This window comes from Antechinus flavipes, chromosome 4, assembly GCF_016432865.1.
Source record: "Antechinus flavipes isolate AdamAnt ecotype Samford, QLD, Australia chromosome 4, AdamAnt_v2, whole genome shotgun sequence".
Lineage (NCBI taxonomy): Eukaryota > Metazoa > Chordata > Mammalia > Dasyuromorphia > Dasyuridae > Antechinus > Antechinus flavipes.
In genome coordinates this window covers 90,001,736-90,028,849 of record NC_067401.1, presented here as the reverse complement: position 1 = coordinate 90,028,849, position 27,114 = coordinate 90,001,736, and the positions used below count along the sequence as shown (strand labels likewise).

The window sequence follows — 27,114 nt, the reverse complement described above, 5'->3', positions numbered from 1 at the left end:
GCTGGCATCAGTCATCTCATTGTTGGAAAGAGTCACATTCATCAGAATTGGTCATCCTATAATACAGATGTTGCTATGTACAATGATCTCCTGGTTCTACTCATTTCACTTAGCATCAGTTATCCATGTAAGTCTCTCTAAGCCTCTCTAAAATCATCCTGTTGATCATTTATTATAGAACAATAATATTCTATGACATTCATATACCTTAACTTATTCAGCCATTCTCCAATTGATGGATATCTAGTCAGTTTCCAGTTTCTTGCCACTACAAAAAGGGCTGCCACAAACATTTTTGCACATGTAGATCCCTTTCCCTCCTTTAAGATCTCTTTAGGGTATAAGCCCAGTAGAAACACTAGTGGATCAAAGGGTATGCACAGTTGGATAACTTTTTGAGCATAATTCCAAACTGCTCTCCAGAATGCCTGGATCTGTTCACAGTTCCACCAACAATGTATCAGTGTCCCAGTTTTCCCACATCCCTTTTAACATTCATTATTATCTTTTTCTGGTATCTTAACCAGTTTGAGAGGTGTTCACATCTTTTCTATGGTACAACAAAGTTTTCTATATTTGGGGTTAAATCTAAGTATTGATACTTAGTATCCATGGTAGTTAGTTCTTGGGCACTTCATGTCTTAAGCCTTTAGATCTCATGGTGGCTAGAGGGCCAGGTCTGGAGTCAGGAAGATTCTGCTTCTTGAGTTCAAATCTGGCCTCAGATATTTACTAGCTATATGACTATGAACAAGTCACTTAACCCTATTTGCTTCTATTATCTCATCTGTAAAATGAGTTGGAGAAGGAAATGGTAAGCTACTACTGTATCTTTGCCAAGAAAAATCCCAAAATGGGGTCACAAAGAGTTGGACAAAACAGAATTGACCGAACAGCAACAGTCATTTCTTACCTTAGGCCTCAGTTTCATTATCTGTAAAATAGTGTATAACAACTAACCTTTCTATTCATGCTAAATCTATGATACTGTGATGGTAATTGAACCCAACGTAGTCTTCATTACACTATATATCTGGCAAAAGAACAGACAAGAAAATAGATATGTTTTTACTGTCCATGTGGTGCTTTAGAATTTTAGTCTGCTAAAAATAAAAAAAGAATCTTTACTTGTATATGATCATGTAACTTTGGCTTGCATCTATGAGGCAGATTATAAAAAATGGCCTTCATTCAGAGTAATTTTGTGCTTAGAAGCTTGTTATAAAATAAACTTGTACTTATTGCCCCAATTAGAATAAGAAAAAGAAGAAATTCTAAAAATAGACTAGTGGCAGAATCCATGGCCTTTTACTAGGAAAGATCCCTTTCTTATGTTTGGCTCCCATTGTGCCCTAATACTTTCCACTATACTCTTGTGCTACAAAAAGGGACACTTGTCAATATAAGGAGAAGTTCTAAATATTATGTCAGAAAAGGTTTTTTAACAGTATAAATTTTAAAATAACAGAAGAAGAATTGACATTACATTTTCTGGTGCCATTAGTTCTTCATCTGTCTGGTTTCTTTTTCTCTTTGCTCTTGCTACTATCTACTGAAACAATAGCAGTTCTGCTACTATCAGGATACTAGTGGTAACATACAGTATGTATGACTATGTAACATACAGTCACTTACCTCCCAGCTTGTTCATTTAGAAGTCATTTCTCATGCTCTAAATAAGGGAATTGAAAATGTAGTAGATTATAATTATAATTGCTAATACAGTAATGTTGCTGCTAAGGGATGATCATTACTTCTGTCAAATTATGTCCTTCCTGCCTTGACATTATCTCTCATAAAAGTCCAATTTTCTCCATTCACACAATGAAAACACTACTTCAGGCTCTCATCAATTTGCACATAGATTACAGCAAGCCCTGAACATCTGTCTCAACAGTGTGAGAAACCCTGCTAGCCAAGTAACAAGTCTAAGGGCTTCCTATTTCAAGTCCAGGGGCTGAGTTACTTCTCTTCACCAACCTGGAAGAATTACAAATCCATTGCAGGAGTGTGGGTATGGAGTTAGTGGTCATGCAACCCTGCCAAATGTTGTTACACTCAGATTTTTCAAATATAAATATTTAAAATTTACTATTATAGTTCCCCACCACCTTCTGAAATTGCTATACTTTCTTGAATTTTTGAATCAGTCATTTTTGAAGCACTATCTTGATCCTGAGCTGCATGAGCTTCAATTTCTTAGGTCAATATCATTCATGATCTTAAAACTTATATCTTAATTTACAAATTTACAATTAAGTTCTTTAAAATTCCATAGCCTCCATGAAGTCTCACTTAAAGCAAAGCAATTTGAATTTGCAGTTCAATGTCATTTGTCAGTCATCTTGGCCAAAAATCTTTGGAGTTGCATATTTCCATAATCCTACCAACTTAGATGATGGACTGAGTATCAAAAGAATATTATGTCATGTTTCTAGCATCTGTGACTTTTCAAAATAGTGATTTCAGAATACTGAGTGAAAACTCAGTTGAAATTTGATAAAGTCTGAGGATTTTGTGGACGTAGGATAACTGCCATTCACAACCTTTAAAATATTTCATTTTGTGCCAGAGAGGAATTTTGGAAGAGAAGATGAGCTTTTCATTTTGGCACCTTGGCATAGGAAGGTCAAATTTATTGTTTCCGTTCTCTGATTGGAATGAAAAAGGAAAATGAAAATAAAACACAATATCATGTAATTTTAGATGTATGCATATATCTCAAAGGAAGAATAGTAAATATGCATAAAATATTTATGATAACAAGTGAAGGTATAATTGACTTTTTAATGTACTGGCAATTATTTGAATCTTCACAGATCTTTAAGCCAATCTGTGGCATATAGAAAAACCTGGGTCGTCCTTTCAATTTTGCTTTCAAAGTGTCTTTTGAATTTGTTTGGGCCTCTCCACTCATACCTTTATCAACATCCTCCTCAGCTCTCACCTAGACCATTTTTAATAATTTTCTGATTAGCCTCTCTACTTCCAGGCAATTCCCTTATTCATTCTCCCTAACAAATTTGTATTTCTTGAATACATATCTGACCACGTCACTTACCTACTCAAATTATGTAATGGCCCTGTATTAACTCTTAAGTAAAATATAAGCTCCTGACATTGGAATTTGAAGGCCCCTATGAACTACCCCCATTTATATTTTCTTTTTTCCAGGGTTGCTATATCTCCTTCATGTTCTCTATACTTCAGTTATAATAGTATATTATTTCATTCTTGAAATTGGCTTTTTTCCCTCCTGTCTTGATACCTTTGAATTTCATAGAATGATGCTAATATTTGGAATGTACTCACAGCATCACTGCTTAGAATATTTTGTTTCCTATACCCCTTCGTTTCAGGAATAATTTCCTACTCAAGACCTTTCTTGACAGTCTATCCCAACTTTTCTCCATCCCCTAGTTAGCAGTCTTCCTCTTCAAATTATCTTGAATTTACTTATTTGAGTTCATGTGATATATTCCTTTAGTATAGAGGGAGCTCTTAATCACAGGGACCGTTTCAACTTGGTGTTTATATCCTTAGGTCTAATGTACTGCCTTGCAGTACTAGGTAATCAATAGATATTTATTGAAGCTCATTGAATTTTGTTCAATTTACATTCAGATAGCATTTATTAGATTTAGTTAGCTATTATAAGAGGCACAGATGTGGTGATATGTCAGGGACACTTTCAGTTCTTCATGAAAAACAAGCATACAGATAATAATCCACCTTGCCCCTCACTGATTGGAAGAATCCAGACAGATACATCATTATAGTTCACAAAAAATAAAAAAAAAATTTTAAAAAGGAGCCATTGTGCATAGAAGCTGGAAAGTGGCTTGTTTGTTCATATCACCCCTGTGGTGAACACGAATATTATGGAGTTGGTGACAGATGGATATGCTGATATGTCAGCAGTGCCTCAGTGGGGGAAAAACAGGATTGCTGTCCTTATCCTTGCTGGTATAAAAGAGAATAGCACTTTAGGGAACAAAAGACACTAAGGATTAATGAACCACATATAGTTGACAGGAGGTAAGAGAGAAAACCCAAGGAGCTTAGCCTTGATCTTAAATAGATCAACCTAGCAAGGGACAGTATACTAAGGAGCATCTCATACCTAACCTTTCAGTCATACTGTGTATAATGTAAAAGGACTAGATTCCCAAAGAAATAAAGGAAAAATTATTTGATATTCTCTAAAGAAGGGAAGACATTTTCCCTTATGATTAAAGGACACAGACAAAAGATAATTATGTCCTTTTTGTTACTTTAACTAAAGCCAGATAGATAGATCAATAGAATGAGTGTGCATGTATTAAAAACTTACCATGTACCAGGCAATGGAAGAAAACTACATGTAAAAGAGAGTGGGGCAGGGAAGAGATACTTGAATGTTGTCATGATGTGGAAATGGTCAGGAAGAGGCATGGAGGCCTGGTTCCAGAAAAGATGAATTTAAATCTATCAGCACCTGACTCTCAATGACAGAGTCCAAGGTTCTATTGGGCGGGTGATCAGAATGAACATTGTGAGGTATACCAAAAAAAAAAAAAAAAAAAAAAGACATAAAGTTCTGATTCTATTTCGAAGGATCTTAATGGACCTTTTGGGAAGAACAAAATTAACTAGACAGAAAACAGACAGATACTGATTTTCCCAAGGTTTTCTTATGCATCTGCATCTATAAAAGCAAAGATTGAAGTTTAGTTGACTCAATTTGTATATGTAAAAAACTTGCATTTTTTACCCTTGGATGGGTATCACAAAAGATTAAGACTGCTTAAAGCATTTAAGCATATTCCCAGTTGCTCTATTCATTAAAATATTAAAGATGCATGAAAAAAAAATCAAAGAAGCCATCTCTTCCTTTCTATACTCCCCCAATTTAACATTATACAGACTTTGCAAATTAACAAGCCAAATCAGATAAGCATTTATGGAGCACATACTGCATGCAAAGTGCTCTGATAGGTTTTGCAAAGATATAAAAGTGATTAAAACTCAATCTTTGTTCTCCAGGGGCTTACTGATTAGTACAAGTAATATTGGTATTCTTATTTTAGAGAGGTATAATTTAGTTTAAAAGTTTGCTCTTTCAAAATTTGGACATGTTCCGGACTTTCTCTTTTTTTCTGTATCTCTCTAAATAGTCATATATATATACATACATATATATATATATATATGTTTATTCATACAAGCACATGTTCCTCCTTATGCAGTATTAGCTATTTAAATGCATATATAGTCAAAATACTTTTAGTAATTTCTTTTTTTTTAAATAATTTCTCTTTTTTTCTTGTTTTGCTAAGGCAATTGGGGTTGAGTGACTTGCCTAGAGTCATACAGCTAGGAAGTGGTCAAATTTGAACTCAGGCCCTCCTGACTTCAGAGCTGGTGGTCTATCCACTGTGCCACCTAGATGCCCCAATAATTTCTTAATGTGAATGATTACCTTGTGTTTTTTCATCTTTAATGCTGATTTTTTTGCTTCAGATTCTATTAGACTTGTAATAGGATAGATCACAAAAATTAATGGTCAATTGAAAAATGTTTTATGAGAACCCACTGTGATCTATTCACAAATTCTACTGAAAATTTATTTACAAAAATTATGTAAGTTCATTCAAATGCAACCTCATAGTATAATCTATCCAGTTTATAAGCTAGAAAGCAATTTCAAAACATGAGCTCAAGATTAGCTTCCTTACATTGAAGGGAATTCACTCCCTTCCCCCGTATTTAAGAGAACTTTTGATCATTGTTTACCCAAGCAAGAAGGTGAAGTATGTATGCCCAAGAATGGAAACTTGCATGCTAGTTTGCTAAAAATATGAGACAGTGGATGTTTTACACAAAGTAAAGTATGTTGTTAGAAACTATTTACTCTTCTATACTCTATGCTTAAAGTAAATATAATTTGAAAAGGAGCCAGGCTTTTTTTCCCCTTCCCTTATTCCACACCCAAGATTTTGTCACCTGCCAAAGTCAAATAAATCTTATCTAAACAGTTGAGATAAGCAGTACTCCTAATAGTCAAATCAACAAACCTCTCCAAAAACAGAAATGAAATACTATATCACTAGATTAAACAGTCTACAATGGCAATCATGTTTGTATTTAAGGATTTTATTCTGAAAGGATTACAGTCTCAGTCTCCATTTTTTTTTTCTGCCTAGACAAGAAGGCGACATACTGACTCAAACAAAACTTATTTGTTCTTTGACAATTTAGCTTGCACCAGTTTCATAAAGGAAGCCCATAGGTGTATGCAGTCTACTGACTTAATCAGTAACTTATGTCCACAGACTTGTATGAGCATGTGTACTTGAGATGTACTAATGGTGGAATGTGTACCAACTGTTTTCTATAAGAAAGGCTTTCTTTGTGTAATTTAGGCATGAAAGATATATTATCAGGCATTTCATTGTACCCTTAGTGTTAGAAAATAAAATTTAAAATTAACAGTGAAAAATAGATGGCATTGGGAATAGAGAGTACCATTATAAAGTAATAAAATGTTTTAATTATGGAGTATTTTATATTAATTTATCTTTTTAGCACATTTAATATTTTAAGCCAAGACAACAAATATACTCTATAGTTATCAGAAAAATATCGACCGTCTAAAGCATTTATACATAATCCTACTTCCTCTATTCATTGAAATATTAAAGTAAATATTAAAAAAAAATCCCAGAAGCTACCTCCTCCTTATTATAATTTCCTCTTAAAACACTATACAAACTTTGCAAATTAACAGATTTAAACAGGTATTTTTGGAGTGCCTACTAAATGCAAGGCAGTCTCACAGGTATTGCCCAGGATACAAAAAAATGCCTAAGTATCAATCTTTGTCTTCCAAGTAATGTGTTTTTGTTTATATTTTTTTCCATATTCATCTTTATAATTGGGTAAGAATGATCTCACAAATATTCATAATTGGATAAGAATGAGTTCCCATTAATATGACATTTGTTTTCTTTTAAATAAGTTATTTTAAATAGCTGCCTTTAAATAGATTTAAAGAAATACTACTTCAGTGGATTGATTGGTCCCTTGTCAGATCTCTTAAAAAAAAAAAAAAAAAAAAAAAAAGAATAGACCATGGTACAATGCATCCTCTTATTTTGGAACATTTTCTGCCCTGCCTTCCCTCTTCCTGTTCTCATATGTTGCTTTGAGAACTATAATCATTATATTTGCTTCTGGAAAGAGCATATCAATTGTTCCATTAACTTTTGTTCTACTTCTTTTCCTGGCCACCACTTGCCTATATCTGTTGCCTTACTCATATGAGTGTTTTTGATATTTTTTCCCCAGTTTTTGGAAAAGTGCTTAGCATATACTAAGTACGTAATAAATGCTTTTATGTACTATAGAGAATTTTAAATAAATCCTTCTCTGTGTACTATGAAAGTCCTGCATTATTGATGAATGTTCCAATAGATCATTGGCCCTAGAAGAACATATTTTGCATTTTTACTTGGGTACCAGTCTAACTAATTTTAGAGGAACTTATCAACAGATTGGTTTCATAGTAATGAGGGGGAAAAAACATAAACTATTTTCTTGTTATTGTTTAGTAGTTTTCAGTCATGTTCAAATCTTCATTACCCTATTTGTGCTGTGTTTTTGTTTTGGCATAGATACTACTCTATCCACTGCATCACCTAACTTCCCCAAGTAAGCCATACACAGGATAAATAGAGGGGAAGAAATTAAAACTAGGAAGATACTAGAATTAAGAGGATTAGGAGAAGACTTTCTGCAGAAGACAAGATTTTAGCTGAGACTTAAAACAAACAAAGGAAACTTGTAGTCAGGGATGAAAAGAAAGGACATTCCGGCATGGAAGACAGGCAGAGAAAATGGTAGGAGTCAAGATATGAAATTATCTCTCTTTTTTTGTTCATGATTCAAGAGAGATCCATTTCCTTTTTAGGTCATAGATGCCAATCAAAAATCATTCAGAAAACAGCTATTAAGTGCTTTTTTTTTTTTTTTTTAATCAGGTCCTATGCTATTCATTGGTAATACAAAATAATGTTTAAACATTTGTGCCCTCATGGAGCTCACATGATTGTTATTAACTTTTTGTGTCATTGCTGGAAAACTTTGTTAATAGAAACATGCTAAAAATCTACTTATTCCCTTCATATATTTTTCTGTTTCTCTTTGGTTATTCATAACAAAGATTCCCTAATATTTTCCAATAATCTTTATACCATACAACTATTTGCCCACCATTCCCTTTCCCCAACATTCCTTTATTGTATTGCCTTAGTTCAACAGAATTTAAACTCTTCAAAGACATGTATCATCTTGCTTTCTTGTATTTGTACTCTCAATGTTTATCATAGTGTCTGGCACATAGTAAAATGTTTAAAGTGTTCTCTTTCATCTTTCCTTTCCTCCTCTCTCCTCTCCTCTCTTCTGCTTTCTTCTCTTCCTCTTGCTTCCTCCTCCCCATTTCTTCCCTTTTTCTCACTTCTCTCCCCTCCTTCCTTCTCTTCTCTCCCCATTCTCTCCTCTCTTCTCTGCCTATATTTTTGTTTCTTAGTGTCTCTATGTGTATGTCTCTGTCTGTCTTTCTATCAGTCTGCCCCCCAAACACACACACACACATGCACATAGTACTAAACAGAAGTCTTCAGGTTTCCCTATTTGTCTGGAGCAAAGAGTATGATATGGAATTCTCACTGGCTTTTCTTGAGCAGAAGAGCCATATGACATCACTGGGAAAATACTCATGTTAAAGAAATGAATATTGGTGTTATACAGTTTGTGATGAATGAACAAACTGAATTTTCCCATAAGAAATCCATCTTGTTCCCCTTCTAAACAATTCTGGTCTAAGCTCCTTGTTCATTTGAAGTATATACCCAAGATATATGTGTTGATGTATGAATATGATAGTTTCCTATCTAGTTGCATGACATAATCTGAGCATTTCATATATATTTGGCCATTCTATTGCTTCTTAAGATTCTGTTCTGATTTCCTTGATTCTGTTGTGTATTTCTCTTCCCCATTAAACTGAGTACATTGAGAGCAAGGACTGAATTTTGCCTATCTTTGTATTCCCAGTGCACAGTGCCTGGCATATAATAGACACTTAATAAATGTTTAAAGATCTATTTACAAGCCATTGTGCTGCAGACTTTTAACTGATTTATCTATTTTTAAATAACATTATTATTACATCTCTTATTTGATAAAAAGTTTTCAAATTTCCCAGTGTCGGATTATTAATTGGAATGTCAGAATTGCCATAATTTTGTTGGAAGCTATTTTTTAACCTTATCTCCTGTTACTGCCTTAGCATAAGCCTTCAGCTCTAAGTAGACTGATACTTCCCCCAAATCTATCTTCACCTTTTATTTTGTTTTTATATTTTCTGAAATGGCCATTCCTATCTTCTCTCCAATCAAAATCATACATTCTTTAAGGAACAGACCAAAAGTATGATTTTGTGCAGTTGGAAAAGAACTTCCTCTCTAGCAAAGTGCTACAATATGGACGGATATAAAAATCTAGAAATTAGCTTTTCCCACAAATATTGTACAACATGAAATAGATTAATTTGCTTCCTCCATGATATTTTTCTCAATTTATAAAATAAATGTAATAACAATATATCATTGTGAGTTGGTAAATGTTAATTACCTAATGATCAAAGACAAATAATCAAAGCTAATCTCTGAATCATTTTCATTCTAATGATGCATGTTGAAATCACTCAACAAACATTGGCTGTTGCCAAAGAATTCATCACCCTCCAGACACTCAAATGATTAACTTTCCATAATTTAGTAAGACTAATTCTTCCTTGACAAGCATACAGTTCGTCATAGAAATATACAAATGAGTTAACAGCTAAGGTCAAAAGAAGGTTCTAGAAATGAGAGAAAACCCATCCCTTCTTTTAATGAGAATTTACCAAGGAAATCACTGATCCTTGACATTTTGAAGGAGCTCTGATTTTTTCAATTCTTTATGTATTCCAAAATAATTTTTAAAACATTATGCATATTTATATCATGGGAATAAGCTTGGTAATATGCCTTAATATCCAAAGAAAAAATTGTAGCAAGCATATGTGTTTGCATTTATGTGTGCATACTTATTTGAATTTAAAGGGAATGCAGTCTTTGCTTTCATATTGAATTCAAACTCTAGAATGTGAAACTAAGATGAATGTGGTACCAAGTCTTTGTTGGGTTTCAGCATAAGTTATTTGATAGAAATCGTCGATTGAAACAAACTTTTTTTAAAAAAAGATGATGAATTATTAAGCAAAAGTTTATTGTGCAATAAAGTTCTAGGATTTAAAAAAAATTAAGCAAATTCACAGGTGTGCAGATTTTTAGGTGAGGATTAACTTCCATCAGTATCTCATTATAAAGGAAGGCAGTATTTCATTTTATAAAATAGTTCTCTATTGTGACCAAATTGCACAGTGACATTCCTTAACCAAAGATTTCCACGCTTTATTGACTTTCAACTAAAAATTTCAGAGCTACATTTTTGAGAAACTTTTACCCATCTCACTCTTTTATTTCCTTACTTTTGGAAGGTTTTAAACTAGTAACAATTGGCCATTTGCTTCCACAACAAATTGCAGCTCAAGGAAAGAGGCCCTTTACTGTGGAAAATTCTCCTTCAAGCTCTTAATTCATTGTTATTACCAATAGAACTGGGCTGCTTTATCACTCTTTGTTCAGATCATTTTTTTTTCCAGTGTCTGCTAATATTTAGTTGTCTTTCATCCTTTAATATATTACTGCTTTTTTTCATGTGTGTGAATAAGGGTGATCAGTCTGTCTTATAGCTAGCTACTGTCATTGTTAACCGAGATGAGTTAACAGTGTTATCTTCTGTTCCCACCAGGCTATATTTCTGGATTTCATGAACTCCAGAAACTCATCATTTTATAAAATGAAATCATCAATTAAACTCATCCCTCTTCAGTAGTCCCTGCCTTTCCTCTAGTTGGAAAGAGTAGATGGTAGACATATGGGCACTCCTTCCATACCCTCTGTTTAAGGAAGGCATTTAGGGAATTCACACGATAATGTCCTACTTGACTTTGCTCTTAAATTTCATGAAGCCCAGAAAATCATCATTCTGGAAGATGAAATCAGCTGTATAACACATACTTCCTCAGATAATTTTCTACCCCATTGACAGATATAATCTATTCTTATTAGTCAATAAATATTTCCCAACTAATATGTCCAGAGCACTGTGCTAACTAACAATAGCCAAAAGTGCCATAAAAACACAAAATCTCTTCTTCATCTAAAAGTTGCTTATTTTTCTGATGACCATGAAGTAGTTTTTTTTTCAGAAATATGAAAAATAAACCAAAGGTTAGAGGTAGAAATATGATAAATACATTTGAAGACAATTAATAAACCAGTTTGTCTAGAAGAAAAGTTTGTCTAGATGAGTCCTGGTGAAATAGGATGCAAAGACAGGGTGGGTCTATCTTAAAGAAGGCTAGCAATGGCAAATATTCAGCATTCTTTAAACATGCTTATAAAAAACAAACACACACCAAAAATAAAAAAATAAAATAAAATGGTCTTTTTACCATTGTTAGTAATGGTTGAGGCCAAGCAATTTGGGTAATAGGAAGGCCAAAATGAGGGGAAAGTTTTAATAATTCCCATGTAGAACAAGTGTCAGCTCTTTGCTATATGACTGTCTTCCAACTATGTGCCTTCCTCTAAGTTAATGGATTTCAGAGGGCCTCTCAACTTACATAGGGGGAAAATGTCTTTATTTATTTTTTTAACCAATCTCTGATGTAGTGTTAATATTTCTTTCAATTATGAATATAGATTACAAATTACAGTAACATTAGCAGTATTTGCGACTGACACCAAAAGAACTTAGATATTTTCATATCATATTATTTTTGTTGCAATTATATCAAAATGTTTATATACATCACTACTTTGAAATAACTGAAGTTATTAAAGCTGACTAGTTATATTGCTATAGCACAAATTTGTAATTTAAAATATTTTGGCAGATTTTAACATATATGCATATTTGTGTGTGTGTGTGTGTATGTGTGTGTGTGTGTGTGTGTGTGTGTGTGTGTGTGTGTGTATGCATATGTATTGGCCTAACAACACCAAGAAAATATATGTATCCCATCAACTAACACTATATCATTCATATGTAGATCCATCAGTTATAGCAAATAGTTTTGAAAGCTGTGTCTAAGTTCACTTACTTTGGAAGTATAGTTTCCAGGAATGTCCACATTGATGATGGGATTGACACACGCACTGCTAGAGCTATCTCAGTATTTTGAGGGCTCCAAAATAAAATATGGGAGAAGTTTTAGGTATAAAACTCACCACCAAACTGAAGGTCCATAGAGCCATTGTGCTGATCTCATGGCCATATGCCTATAAAACTTGGATAGCATACCAGCACCATGCTGGGAAACTGAATCATTTCCATTTGAATTGTTTTAGGAAGATTCTGACTGATTTAACTGACAGGATAAGATGCCAGACACTGAAGTCCTTTCTTGAACTAAATTGCCACCTGTACTACAGAGAACACAACTCCATTGGGCTGGCTACATTGTTTGAATGCCAAATGTTTACTTGTCAAAAAGATTATTTTATAGAGAATTCACATAGGGCAAAGGCTCAAAAAATGACCAGAAAAAGCAATACAATACCATCTTCAAGATCTCTCTTAAGAACTTTAGAAATGATTGTGTGACATGGGAAATCCTGGCACAGGACTGCCCAACATGGTGTACTCTCATCACAGAAGCTATTGTGCTCTGTAAGCAAGCAGAACTGAATTATCTTAGAAGAAATGTAAGATGTGAAAAGTTAGAAAAGTCACACCAAACGTTTCTAGGGATAATTTGTCCCTAGGTTCTGACCTATGGCAGAGTATTCTTAGTTCATATTGGTCTGATCAGCTTCTTGGAGAATGAAGGAAAACAACCAAAATTTTTTTTGGCAATCCTATATGTTCTATTTTATGCTTTTAAAAACATTCTGAGAAGAGGTCCAATAGTTTTATCAGACTGCCATGTGGATCTAAGATGCACAAAAGGTTAAGAACTTCTTCTCTGTCAAACTTTCTGTAGAGGGAACAATCTACTCCCAGTACTATTTTTTCATCTCCAGCCCAGGGGTCTGCTTATGGTGTAAACATTTCCAGGAAAACAACTACTCTTGTCAAATTAATATTACAACTAATCTTATAGGAAATTTTATCAGTTAAATACCATTATAGTGACTATAACAATCATTGTTAATAATGATAATGCTCTATCACTATTGCTTGCCCATGGAAACAGTGCTTTATTGAGATGTTTACAATGAATTTTATACAAATGATAATTACAGAATCATTAAATTATTTAGCTGAAAAGAACCTCAGATATTTTCTAGTATAAATTATAAAGGCATTAACCCAATACCAATGATAATCTTCATTTTCTCTCCATAGAAATGACTTTATCTAATTTAAAAAACAACACAGTTAAACTATCAGTAAAGCCTTGTTTGTATTTGACAAAGAGTCAATTACTCTTTTCCTTAATCAAGAATAATAAAAATTCCTTGAAGAGACTACTTGTCATTTTGTCTGTATTCAATATCTATATTCCTTGTGTATAGTAGGTTATTAATAACATTGTTAAACTGAATTTTTCTTCATGCCTTCATAAATCAGTCATTCTAACCTAAACATCCATATTATTTACTACAGCAAGAAAAAAAAAAAAAGAACTTAAAATTTAAGGGAAGGGGAGATTCAAGAATGATGTTTCCATAATTCTTATACTAGATTTCCTTTACTTCTTTTTATTTGCTAAATCATCCAGTGATTTTAAAATTTAACTTCTTTCTTCTTTTTTATTCTAGAAGATTTAGGATATAGTTTCTTATATTATATTGCATCAAAATTCTACTACACTGAAATAATTGGGATTACTGCTGAGGTCTGTTAAAATAAAAATGGATTTCATAAACTGAAGGATATGTATATGCACTTAACATTCACAAATTGAAATTAATTATTTGAGTTGTAATACAGGAAATTATTAGCATACAATTATACCAGACTTGCAGAATGTTAGCATTAATTTGAGGGAGATTGTTAGAGATCATCTTGTCCAAAAATCCCTTTGTATTGGCCAGAGTGAGACAAAAAACCAACAACGCACGAATAAACAAAATAGCAACAACAACAACAACTAGGGTTCAGAGAGAATAAATAAATTGCCCCAACCAAATAGCTAGGTAGTGGCAGAATTACCACAAGAATTTGGTGTCCTTAATGTCAGGCCTATGGTCTTTTTACTACATATTTTTAAAAAGGAGCCAGCATTCTCTAAAATTATTCTGATGTGAAGAAATTCAGAGCATTTCTTTATTTGTAGAGAAGGAAGACCCATATAAAGATTGAAATTGCAAATATTTCAAGTTGTTTATAAAGTTATAAATACTCAATAGATGTAGAAGAGGAATGATGTGCTGGCAGGAGATATATTTGTCATTTTAAACCCCAAATAAAGGTTTTCATTTATATACTATAGTGTGTCTGTCTGTATGATTGTTGACTACTTTGGCATTCAGCAACTTTTATTGAGTGCCTATTGACTGGAGAATTCTATCAGTGTTATGAATGATGTGGATGAAGTGGAAACATATTTCCTGTCTTTAAAAAAAAAATTATTATCTAGTTTGGAAGAAAGAATACACACATAAAACAAGCAAAAATATTTACATAACAAATATAAAAGTTTAGTGCTGAAAGATTGCTAATTAAAGAATTTTATTATTAGTTGTATAAGAATTCTCAAAAAAGTTTTGTGCCATTTTTTCCCCCTAAAGCAATTGGGGTTAAATGACTTGCCCAGGGTTACACAGCTAAAAAGTGTTCATTGTCTAAGGTCAAATTTGAATTCAGGTCCTCCTGACTTCAAGGCTGGTTGCCACCTAGTTGCCCTGCACCATATTTTTAAAGAGGTCAAAAGGAATAAACTGATGAGTATAAGGAAGTAGAGAAACATTTAAAATAGACATTCATAGAAGCAGACAAGAACAAAAAAATCTGTTGTCTAGTTAGATTATCTCAGCTGGAATAGAAACTACATAAGAAATAGGCAAGATGGGAGGATAGTGTGTACATTTGGTTGAGTTGTAATGAATTAGTTCAGCAGTGTGTTACAATTTTCTTGGACACATGCACCATACTCAACCTAGGGATTAAAAGGTCTCAAAGACCTTTATCACTCAGAAGTTAAAATTAATCTCTAACATTGACATTGGCCAATTAATGTTAACTAATATTTTAACCAGGCCAATTAATGCCAATTTTTTTTTTCTGCCATGTTATGTTTATGTAATGCTTTGTTTCATTAGCTAGAATGTGGTCCTCTTCCTTCAAATTATTTAATCTTACTTGAAGACTTAAAAACAATACAAAACTGGTAGCCATTTTTTCTTCATTAAAAAGCTAACTTTGTAGTAAGATAACACAAAGTCTAATTAAAGAGAGATCAAAACTAACTACAAATAAACTTTTTAAAAATTTATTTCTTTATTTAAAATTGAATTACAAAATAGAAAAAAAAAGAAAAATACATTGCCATATGCACAGCAGAACATAGGAAGCAAAATATGAGGCAATACATTTCCATTTCAAAAAAGTCTGTATAATATTGCATATTATGTTCAGAGCTGTCCATGGGTTGGTTTTTTTTTTTTTTTGTTTGTTTGTTTGTTTGTTTTGTTTTGGTTTTTTTTTGCATTCTTATAGTTTGTTTTGTTTTCTGCTGTGCAATTTTTACTTTATTCATTTCCTCTTCTCTTCTCCTTCCCCCAAAAGGCAATAAATAATCATTGAATACATATTATATTATATAACATGTATGAGTATAGAAAAATATGCATATTTGTAACATGTATATACATAGATAGATATACATACAGTACACACACCTATAAATAGATATCTATAATCATAAAAACTTGTATAAATATACCTATATCTGTGTATATAAATATACACACAAACATATAAATTCATATGCATCTATGTAAGACCATATTATGCGTGTTTGTCCTCTGTTTCTCTAAAGGTGGTTAACATCTTCCTTCATAAGTACAAATCTTTCCATGTTTTTTCTAAAACCACCAACTCATCATTTCCTACACCACAGCAATATTCTGTTCTAATACTAGATATTTTAAATAATCTGAAATAATATTGATTGATATGGCTGACATATGATGTAGTTGTCCTATTTTTCTCTTTTGCTTAAATCTATTTTAGATTTAACTTTGAGATCATGATTACTACTCTTGATATTTTTTACCTAATAAATTCTACTCCTGTTCTTTATTGTTTGTACATATCTTTCCTGACTTTTTTATTTTATTTCCTCCTGGGCCTTACCTTTCTGTTACTTAACTTAGCCCTTTCTCCAAGAATCCCACCCTTTCCACTTGCATTCTTGTTTCTATCTGAATTTAGAAAGATTTTTATAGCTTTCTAAAATATATCTTGTTTCCTCTATCCCATTCCTGTTCGTCTACATACTATTTTATAGCTCCTCCATCCTATTCCCTCACCTTATTTCTTTTTAAATTTAGAAGACTTTTGTTCCCTTCTAATTATATATGTTGTTCTTTCTTTAACTTAGATCTGATGTGTTTAGAGTTCCCTCTAAAAATCCCTCCTTTGTTCTCTTCTCACTCGCTATCCTGTTAGTCTCTTACTTTCAGAATTAAAAAACACACATACACACACACACACACACACACACACACATACACACACACTACACACACCCTACACACACACACACACACACACACACACACACACACACACACACACAATTTCCATTTTAACACTTTCCTGGTTGAGAATAGGATTCCAAAACTACTAGCCCTCTTCTCCTATCTAATTCCTTTCTGTCAGCTCTTCCTTTTGTACCTCATTTTTATTAAATAATTACTCTTTTTACCTTTCCCTACATGGTTTTGCTTTTTGTAATCACATCATATTCAGTTCTATGCCAATCTTTCTTTCAAACTATTCAATTATTAATGACAATCTTAGAAATATGGTTTACATTTCCATGTATTAAAAGTTAACAGTTTATTCTTATTGAGTACCTTGTAATTAGCCTTTGATGTTTATCTCTTGGATCTTCTATGTCAAATTTTGTATTAAGTTCAAATCTTTTTGCAATAAAATCCTGAAAGTATGAAAATTCATTTAATTTACATCTTCTTTCATGCAAGATTATGCTTAATTTTTCTGGGTGTTATATTTTCACCTACAATCCCAGTTCTTTTGTCCTTCAATATATTTTATTTGAAGACTTATGGTCTTTTAATGTAACCACTGCTATGTCTTCTATGATTCTAATTGTGGCTCTATCATATTTGAATTACTTTGCCATTGTTGTTTTTGTTACTTGGAATATTTTCTCCTTGACCTGGGGGTTTGGAATTTAGCTATAATATCCCTCTAACCTTTATTTCTTGGATTTCTTTCAGGTAGAGGATTAGTGTATATTTTCAATTTTTGCTTTCTTCTCTTGTTCTAACATTTTGGGACAAATATCTTTAATTATTTCTTTTATTATTGTATATATTTAATCATAGTTATCAGGTAGTCCAATTATTCTTATGCTTTCTCAACTTGATCTATATTCTAAATCAATTGTTTTTTAAATAAGATGTTTGATATTTTAATTCATTATGTTTTGCTTTATTATCTCTTGGTCTCTTATAATTGTATTTGCTTCTCCTTGCCTAGTTTTAATTGTTAATGAATCATTTTCCTTGTTAAGATTGTAGATCCTCTTTTCCACTTAGTTTTATTTTTCTTGGATTGCTTTTTAAAAAATTTTTAATTTTTTTCCTCAATCTCTTTCATTTGATTTTTCAGCCTTTTTTGAGCTTTTCTATGATTTTTTTTTTTGGGGGGTGGCAGAGTATGATGTTACTCTTTGGGGCAGGAGAAACTTATTTTGCTGCAATATCCTTCTTGAAGATAAACCCTGGTCTTTTCTAATCCCATGGTAAATGTGTATGACTGGGTTCTTTCTCTTTTGCCTGCTAATTTTTAAAATATAAATTTACAACAGTCTATTATTGCTACCTGATCCTGGGCTGTGAAGGATGGTGCTTCTGGCTTTAGGTCTTCTTTCAGTTCTTTCCTTCGGCTTGGAGTCAGAAACCAAGAACTCTACCTTCCAGTAAGCCAGTAGGATCCTGTCCCATTCCTTCTGCATTCACCAGGATATGCTGGTTTCTTCTCACTCAGAGTTGCATCTCAAAACACCATTGGTCCTGATGTCTTTTATCAGCAGAGGTTTCCTTAATCTTCTCTCATTCAGATCATGGACTCCTCACATTGTCTGAGATGAAAATTCCTGTGATTGGTTCCTGGGCTACTTCCCTACACGGCTAGCTCTAATGTTCACTGCTTACTATTTCAGGGGAGCTAGCCTGAAAATGTTTACACTTCTCATGGGTCAAACTTATGTCCTGGAATCTTTTCATTCAGAATCTTCTTTGGTTGTCCCAGGAGGACTACTATTATCCCCCAATTCCATTATAGGATTTTTTTTTTCCCTTCTGAGACTACAGAAGTCATCTTCCCCTCCATTTGACACATGCATAATTTACTCCTTTCTATCTTCCAGCCCCACTCCTTTGTTTCTATGTACTCTCTCATATTGTAATGAAGTTCCACAAAAAAAGAAACATTCAGTAGTTAAGGTGTAAGTCTTAGGGAAATGTAGCACTTTCTGAGAAACCTTAAGGCTATCAGACTTTAGGAGTGCCACAAAAATCCTGGCTATCAGAAAACACTCAGTTGGTCAGAAAGCCATAGAATTCAATAATGGAAACTGCTCCACCTCAATAAAATTCACTATTGGGTGCAACCTTACCCCAACCACTTCTCAATTTTACCTCTAAGCAATAAAATTAGCATATCAATAACTTGTACCTGAGCTTTGTTTTTCTTCTTGCTTCTGGCTCTGCTAAATTCCTTGAGAACTTACCCTGCTGTAAACATTATAAATAAACCTTTGCCCCTTAACTTGGAGTCCCTAATATTGTTAGGGTGTCTTCTGCCTCAACACATCTGTAGACATGATGTCACTGGATTCTGCCTTCATACTTCTGATTTCTCCTTTAAATTACTCAGGAAAAAAAAATTAGTTTCATATTCACCTCAAATTCCACAAGTCCACTGTCTCATAAAAAGTTGGAATCATTTTCCTTTATTTTTCCATATTTATTAAAAGTTAGATGCCTAAATTTGTTACTTTTCAAGGTGATATTTCCTTCTGTTGACTTCTTTCTCTCTCTCTCTCTTTCTCTCTCTCTCTCTCTTTTTGATTTTCTATATTTCCTGGAAATTTTTGGTGTTTTCAATCTTTTTTCTTCTTGTCACTCACTTCTTGACTCCTTCCCCTCTGTGGTTGTCCTGGGGCTAAATCTCAAGGTCCCTCAATAACAGAATTATTCTTTTTTTATGTAACACACAATTTTAAGTACTTAATGCTAAGGATTCAGAGGCCATGGTGAAGAAAAAAAAAAGTGCATTTCTGGCAAAAGGACAACCTCTACAAAGAGACAGAGACAGAAATTAAAGTACTGAGTTCAACAATATGCCAGTTAGTGATAACAGAGTTGTTTAAGGGGGATAAAACAAATGAGGTGGAAAAGTTATGTTAAACATAAAGCATTAAGAACTCATTCAGACAGAGGATGTTTTCTTAGAGGCAGTAGAGAGCCATAATATTTTAAGCAGCTCAGTGTCAAGATTATACAATGTTTTAAGATGTTTATTTTGATAGCTGTTAGCATACTGGATAGAAAAAGTGAGAACCGGAATTAGAAATAGCATTTAGAAGTTTGTTGTCATTATGAAGCAAGAGGTAATAAGAGCCGGAATTACATCTGAATTTATGTGAATGGAGAGATATGGCCAAATGCAGTAAATATTATGGGGATAATACTAAAGGAAGTAGATTGAGGTCTGGACTTTGGTTAATCCTATTTCTGACATTTCCAACTTATGTTATCCTGATGGAATGTCTTTGCTTTTCAGAGTTCTATATAACTAGTAGTTTTGATCAGTTGAAATGGAGCCAGGCCAAATATCAGAGGTTCTGGATTTGAATTCTGACCCTGCCATTTATGTTGTTACAACATCTTATACTTCTTTCCCCATTTCTGAAATGAAGTGATGTATTTAGATGTATTGTGTTTAGTGCAGAGAGTTGAGGTGTGAGAATCCTTTCTGGCTGGTGCAGGTTCAATGTGAAAGAATTCATAAACCCAAAATATTAATGGCAACAAGAAAGTTTTATTGGTACTGCAGAAGTCAACTTTGCTAAGAGACTGACTTCCTCAGTGGCAAGATCCTGGCAGAGAAGTAAACTAAGGTGTTAACAATGAAAAAAGAATGTCTTCACAGCAGGCAGGGGTCCTGACAGGCAGCTGTGCCAAGAAGAGAGGTTCCTTGATCAGGCATGGTCCTGCTTTGGGCCTCTGCAAAGAAATGAGTTTTAAATTGCCCTTTAATAGGATATCTGAGACTGAAGTTTTAATTGAATAAAATTACTGCCCCCAGGCCTATATTTCCAGTAGAATGAGACCATTAAAGTTCAAGCTAAGTAGGAGTGGTCCTGCACTAATTTTCAGCTCAATAGAGGGTTCAACTAGTCCCATCAAGATAACAGAATGAAGTCACTTTGTCTTGATTCTCTGAGGTGGGCCTCTCCCAGAGGAGAGTTTCTCAGGAGTTCACCCTTGGCTTCTCCCCCAAAGTCAGAGGACAGTTTCAGGATTCCCCCCATCAGAAGGAATTGGCTTAACTGCCTTTAAAGTTCCCTACCAACTTGAATTCTATAATTTTATGTTGTAGAACTATTGATAATTCATATTTATAGAGAAACTTGGATTGATGAAATCAGTGATCCGGCTTAAAACAAACAACAATTTTTAAACTTTCAGAGACAAGAGGGCATCATCTTGTACAAAAAGCCTTTCCCAGATTGCAGAACTTTTTAATCTTTAGGATTTGTTCCTGAATTTATCTCCAGTTTATTTTCTATATATACTGTTTGTATATGGCTATTTACAGGTTTTATTCTCCCTTCTCCTTCCAAGACTGTGGATGCCTTGAAAGCAAGGATGTGTTTTTGTTGTTGTTGTTGATGTTTTGGTTTTTTGGTTTTTGTTTGTTTGCTTTTCTTTGTATTTCCAATGCTTAATGTAGTGAATAGTACTTAACAGGTGCTTTATAAATACTTGACTAATAGTGCCTAGCAGTTAACAAAAATTGCATTTCAACAAAGTATTCAAGTCTAACCTCTTAAAAAAATGGAATGGGCTGCCTCAGAAGTTATTGTAATAGAAGGTGGATGACCACTACATAGAAGGAACTGTAATCCTTTTTCTGAAAGCTCAGGTGAGATTTGGGCATGAGAAAGGAGAATACCTGAACCCAGAATTTTCTTCTAACTCTTAACATGCTATAATTCTATTATTTATCTCCACATGAAAGATTGTGAGGATTTATTGGTACTTTCTCAAATATGACTTATTAAAAACTTACATAAAACGTATCATTTTACTAGATCTCAATAATGTTCTCTACACAGGACTTTTATTGAAATAAGCTTTTGATAGTGTGACACCCCTGACATAATTCTTGAAACCATGTATCAATTATTTCTGAAATTAAATCTTTCATGAACACATACTTATAATTATCTTGCCTCATAATGCAATCAAGTTATGGTAATGGTTTTACAAGCTTTTGTGAAATCCTTGGCCAAAGGTGAATCATTTAGCCATTCAAGAAAGAGTAAGTTAGTGGGAATAACAAAATCCATGATATTAAGATCATGAAACATGAATCAAATATCAGGCTGACATTATCTGCCTCTCTTCACTCTGTTTCTCATTATCAAGCTTGCTCTATTTTATTATCAAGTTGTTAGGAGGGAATTAAGGAATGAGACCACTGTGAAGGAGATCAAATATTTATAGATTATACAGCCAACCACATAAAAATACTAAGCAAGAAGATTCAAATAGAAATTAGCATCAAGGACTATATCTAACAATGATGTATTTTTTTAAAGATACTCTTAAGCCTGAGGAGACTCACATGAACTGATGCTAAGTGAAATGAGCAGAAACAACAGAACATTGTACACAGTAATAACAAGATTATGTGACGATCAATTGTGATGGACGTGGCTCTTTTCAATAATAAGGGGATTCAGTCCAGTTCCAAACAGACTAAATTGTGATGGAGAGAGCCATCTGCATCCAGAAAGAGTACTGTTGAGACTGAATGTGGAGCACAACATAGTTTTTTCACCTTTTAAAAAAGAATGCAACAAACTCACAATGATCCCCAAAACCCCTCAAGCTCTATATGGGGTGATTTTATGTTAAGTATTTATTGAGATTTACTTGACCCTATTGAAATCCAGAATTCAGAACCTCAGAGTTGGAAAACAACTGGAAAATCATGTAATCTAATTAGTAATTCCACAGGAAGCCCCCTCTATCACAGCCTGTGATAGATTGACTATTATCTAATCTCTGCTTGAAGGACCTCCTAGGCTGAGGAAATTTTGTAGATATCCCTTTTTTGTCTCTGGATAAATCTAATTTGTGAGAAGTTTTTAACTTTTATAATGAGAATAAAACTGCCTTCATAAATAAAAAAATGATATTCTTAAAAATCATCATCATCTATTAAATTTCATAAGTAAAATAAGTTTCTCTGGCTAGCTAAAAAATTGTTCAGTATTTCCAAGTGTGAGTTTGTGATCCCTTTGTATAATTGAAATTTAATGCTTTTTCTTGGACAAGTTTGTTTTAAAATAGGCTTTTAAAATATGATCCTTTCCTTTTCACATAGCTTTTCTGTTGAAAGCTTACAGATAGACATTTTCTTATCTCATAAAATATTCAAACAGAAGTATTACAAGGCTTTCCAGCTAATCCTTGGGTGATTCTAACATTGTAGGAAGTCAGACTAGGAATCATGTGCCATATTCCTTGGTGCTAAAGCAAATGGATTCTGAAAACAAGATAAAAGCAAAGATCCAGTGTACAAAAAATATAATACTGATGTCTATGGGCCATACGTGTGTGAAACTTTTTGCACAATCATCAATTACAGAACAAATATCCCAGGTTTCTCTTCTGATCTAGATTTTTATGATATCACTTTTCTTCTGTATAAGTAATATAGATACACCTTGAGAATAAGAAAAATAATTTTACTGGTGTTTTGTAAGTTTTTCTAATTTTTGGAATATAATTATAATTTTAAAACTTCAATTTGATTAAAACTAATTGAATTCTAGATATTCTAAAGTATGATTTTCCACTTCAAACTTAGTAGCAAAGTAATTTATTGAAAAGGCAATGGAATTCAACGAGTTTAGCCAAATTAGTTTACACTTTTAATCAACTTTAAATGTACCAAAATATTAAAGACAAGAAAATGCAATCAATGTTTTATCATTTAATTCTTATTTGTCAGAAACAAATAAATAACCATGTAACTATTTTCTATCTGGCATTCCCAGCTTGTTCCCTTTCTTTTTCATGACCCCTTTTCTCTAGCATGTAGCTGATATATTTCCATTGACTTCAAATTCTATCTCTTTATAAACCAAATCAAAATAATTTTATAAGCATCCACTTCCATTTTAATTATTTACTTTCTAAAGTGATCCCTCTGTAGTATACACACACACACATACACACACACACATATGATGCATATATATTTACATATATGCATTATATATGTGAGTGTGGGTGTTTGTAGGTATATGTATATAATGGGGGGAGGGGGAAGGGAGGGAATGCACCATGATTGTTCTCTTTTATAAGATGAGTAATGTAAATGTAAATGAGTAATGTGAAAAAGTGCTAAAATAACTTACCAAAGATGACACAACTAGCTAACTAGATTCCAATTTATTCTTATCATTTTCTTAGTTTTAAATTAATGTGATGGCATAAAATCATTAACTGTCATATAAAAAGTAGCCAAATGCACATATTAAGATCATTAACATCTACTTAATTTTTATTCTCAAAAGTTAGCAGTAATACAAATAAATGGATATCCTTCTATTCTTATTAAAAGTCCTTGTGCTTCCTCTTAACATCTTCTTGATTCTCAAACCCAATCACATAAAAATAAAAGAGATACTTTAGTGAAATTAGGAGTAAGACTTCTTTTATGTATATTACGGGAATGTAGCTAAAACTATAGACTTATTAGGAATAGACAGTTTAGAACTGTGAGGAGTCCCAGATACGATGGTATTTATGAAGGCACTGGAACAATGTATGTGTGGGAGGGGGAGTGGAGGCGGGGAGAAGGATGAGTGAAAACTATTTATCCTCTAATCTTTAATTGCATTCACATTATCACTTAGTTGACTATTAAAGGGCCATGATTTACAGTGAATGAAGTAATCATAATTATACATTACAGCACTGATTTCCTGTCCAGTTCTTACATTTATCATTTTGTTCTAAGATTATGTCTGTGCCTAAATGTGTATTTAGTAAATAAATATATCGAAATGAATACAAAACATGACATCTATTTTGAACTAACTGAAACAGATTTGGCTATAATTCCATACTAAGCTAATTGTGTCACACCCCAGGAGATGTGAATACTATTTTCCTTCTTTTATAAGGAAGGAAATTGAGACAAAGGCAAAACGTGAAATTTAATGGTTACATAGCAAAGTAGTAACCAAGCCAGGAATTTATATTAAATCTCAGTGTTAAATAAAACTGAGCAATCTTAGGCATGGGTCCCCATGGAATGTTCTAATATTCCAATTCTCAGTTCAAGTGAATGAAACTCATTGTGGAGATAGGGAAAAAAATAAGAAAGCACTCCTGGACTTGGTATAGAAAACTTGCTGTAGAAAGCTATAAGTCCTTACTCCAATGATTACAAGCTAAATACCCTCTATTTAATATTCCTGAGACTTGTTTTCATCATTCAAAATATGACACTGATTATCTAAGACCAGACTCTCTTATAGAATAGTTATTATGGGGATGAAATTTCATAGTTTATGTGATCACTTTGCAAATGGCAAAATGATATATAAATGCTGTGTGTGAATAATAATTACCCATCTGTACATCTCTGTTAAGCTATAATTCTTGTATGTTTACTGCACAGAAAAATGTCTCAATTTTACAGATGAAGAGCAAAGACCTGGGAAGGTTTTTTTTTTTTTTTTAAATAATAATCAAATTAATATTTATTAAGTACCTATTGGTACTATATACCAGATTCTTTGCTAAATTCTGGAGATAAATAGAAAAGGAAAAACAGTCGCTGCCCTAGAGGAGCTAACAATCTAATGGGAGAGACAATTAACCATGTATAGACATCCTATATACATATAGACAAATCTATATATGTAGGAAATATATAACAGGGGGAAGGTACAGAAATTAGTAGGAAATACTTTCTGTGGATTTTTAGCTGGGGTTTACTTGAAGGAAGCCAGGAAAGCCAAGAGGTAGAAATGGAGAAGGAGAACTTTCTGGGAATGGGAGACAAGCAGAGAAATCAAATATCTGGACTTGAGAGATAGTGTCTTTCTTGTTCATGGAAGCTTAAAGAGGCTAGTGCCATTGGATCAAAGATTATGTGTGAATGGAGGTATAAGATATTATGAAACACTTTGAATGTCATACAGAAGATTTTATAGATGATCCTGAAGGTAATAGTGAGCCTTTGGAATTAATTTAGTATGGGAGGGTAACATTGTTGGACCTGCACCTTAGAAAAAGTACTTTGGTGGCTTAGTGGAGGTTGGGTAACTGGACTAGAGAGAGACTTGTGGCAGGCAGAACAATCAGCAAGCTATTGCAGTAATCTAAATGTGAAGTGATGAGTCCCTGTGCTAGGGTGGTAGCAGTATCAATGGGGGAAAAAAGGGAGGGGGGACATATTAATATGTAAATTTTAAATGAACAACCTTTGGCAAAAGATTGGATATAGAGGCTTGGGAGATTTTGAGTCAAGGATAACACCTATGTTGTGAATCTGTAAAACATGAGACAAAGTTCTCAGCTACAAGGGTGGGGAAAGGGAGAATCATGGGAGATTTGAGAAGGCATGAAAAGGTTTTGAAAAGTCACTATGGAGACTGTGATAGTGAGTTGATAAGGGTAGTATAGAAGAATTTCTTGGAAGTAGGGAGGGCCCAATTGAAGTCATATAATGTATAGGCAATGATTTTCTAAATTTGTTCAGCAGCCTGTATATGCGAGTGTAAGTGGCAGATGATATAAGTAGTCCAAGACTGAGGCCAGACCTCAGCAGAGTATAATCACTAATATGAAAAGGTGACCAAGGACTCAAGGAAAAAAAAAAAAAAACACAATGCAGAGCTGAATTGGTACTCCAAGGCATCAGTTAGGGAAAGAGAAGACCTGAGTTTTGATATTCTCTAGAAATTAAAATGGGTCTATCATGAGAACAGAAGGATCATGTTTTCCTTGGTATATGTCTTGCTGATGTACCAGGGACATACCCGATACATCAATATAGAACTGCTAAATTATTTTGCTTATATTCCTCATTCATCCTTTTAGCTATTCTGCCTCCTATATGCATTCTACATATGTTCTCAGTGTCCATAAGATGATGTTGCATTTGTATTTTAAACTTTTGAGGGGTTAGAAGAATAATTATGATATAGGGCAGAGGCATTAAATTCTAGTATCTCTCCATAATGTACTTCTAACCAAATTAACTGGGGAATATTTAACAAAATAAATTTTAAAATAATAGATCACAGATAATATTAATATTCAGTTTTCTTAGTCAATATGCAACTGAAAAGAATCATTATGTACACTTTAGTATCACCATTTCTACTTGAGTTGGGCAGCATTGATTTTGAGGATACATAAAGAAAACTTGTGACTATTAAACTTTGTGGATTTGTTCTAGGAAAACTTTAATTTCAAACAAGTTTTCCCCTTGGCACAA

At 33.2% G+C, this 27,114-nt stretch overlaps 1 protein-coding gene and 1 long non-coding RNA gene across 3 annotated transcripts in view; one reads left to right on the top strand and one right to left on the bottom strand.

Annotated features, from left to right (window-relative positions):
* FMN2 (formin 2) overlaps positions 1 to 27,114 on the top strand; it is a 446,111-nt gene that overhangs the window by 212,859 nt on the left and 206,138 nt on the right. The gene's annotated exons all lie outside the window — the stretch shown is intronic.
* LOC127559615 (uncharacterized) lies at positions 621 to 5,193 on the bottom strand. The gene is made up of 3 exons (XR_007953172.1): positions 4,334 to 5,193; positions 1,636 to 1,672; positions 621 to 1,033 (listed from the first exon to the last, which is right to left on the bottom strand). It is a non-coding gene; the product is annotated as an uncharacterized LOC127559615 (long non-coding RNA).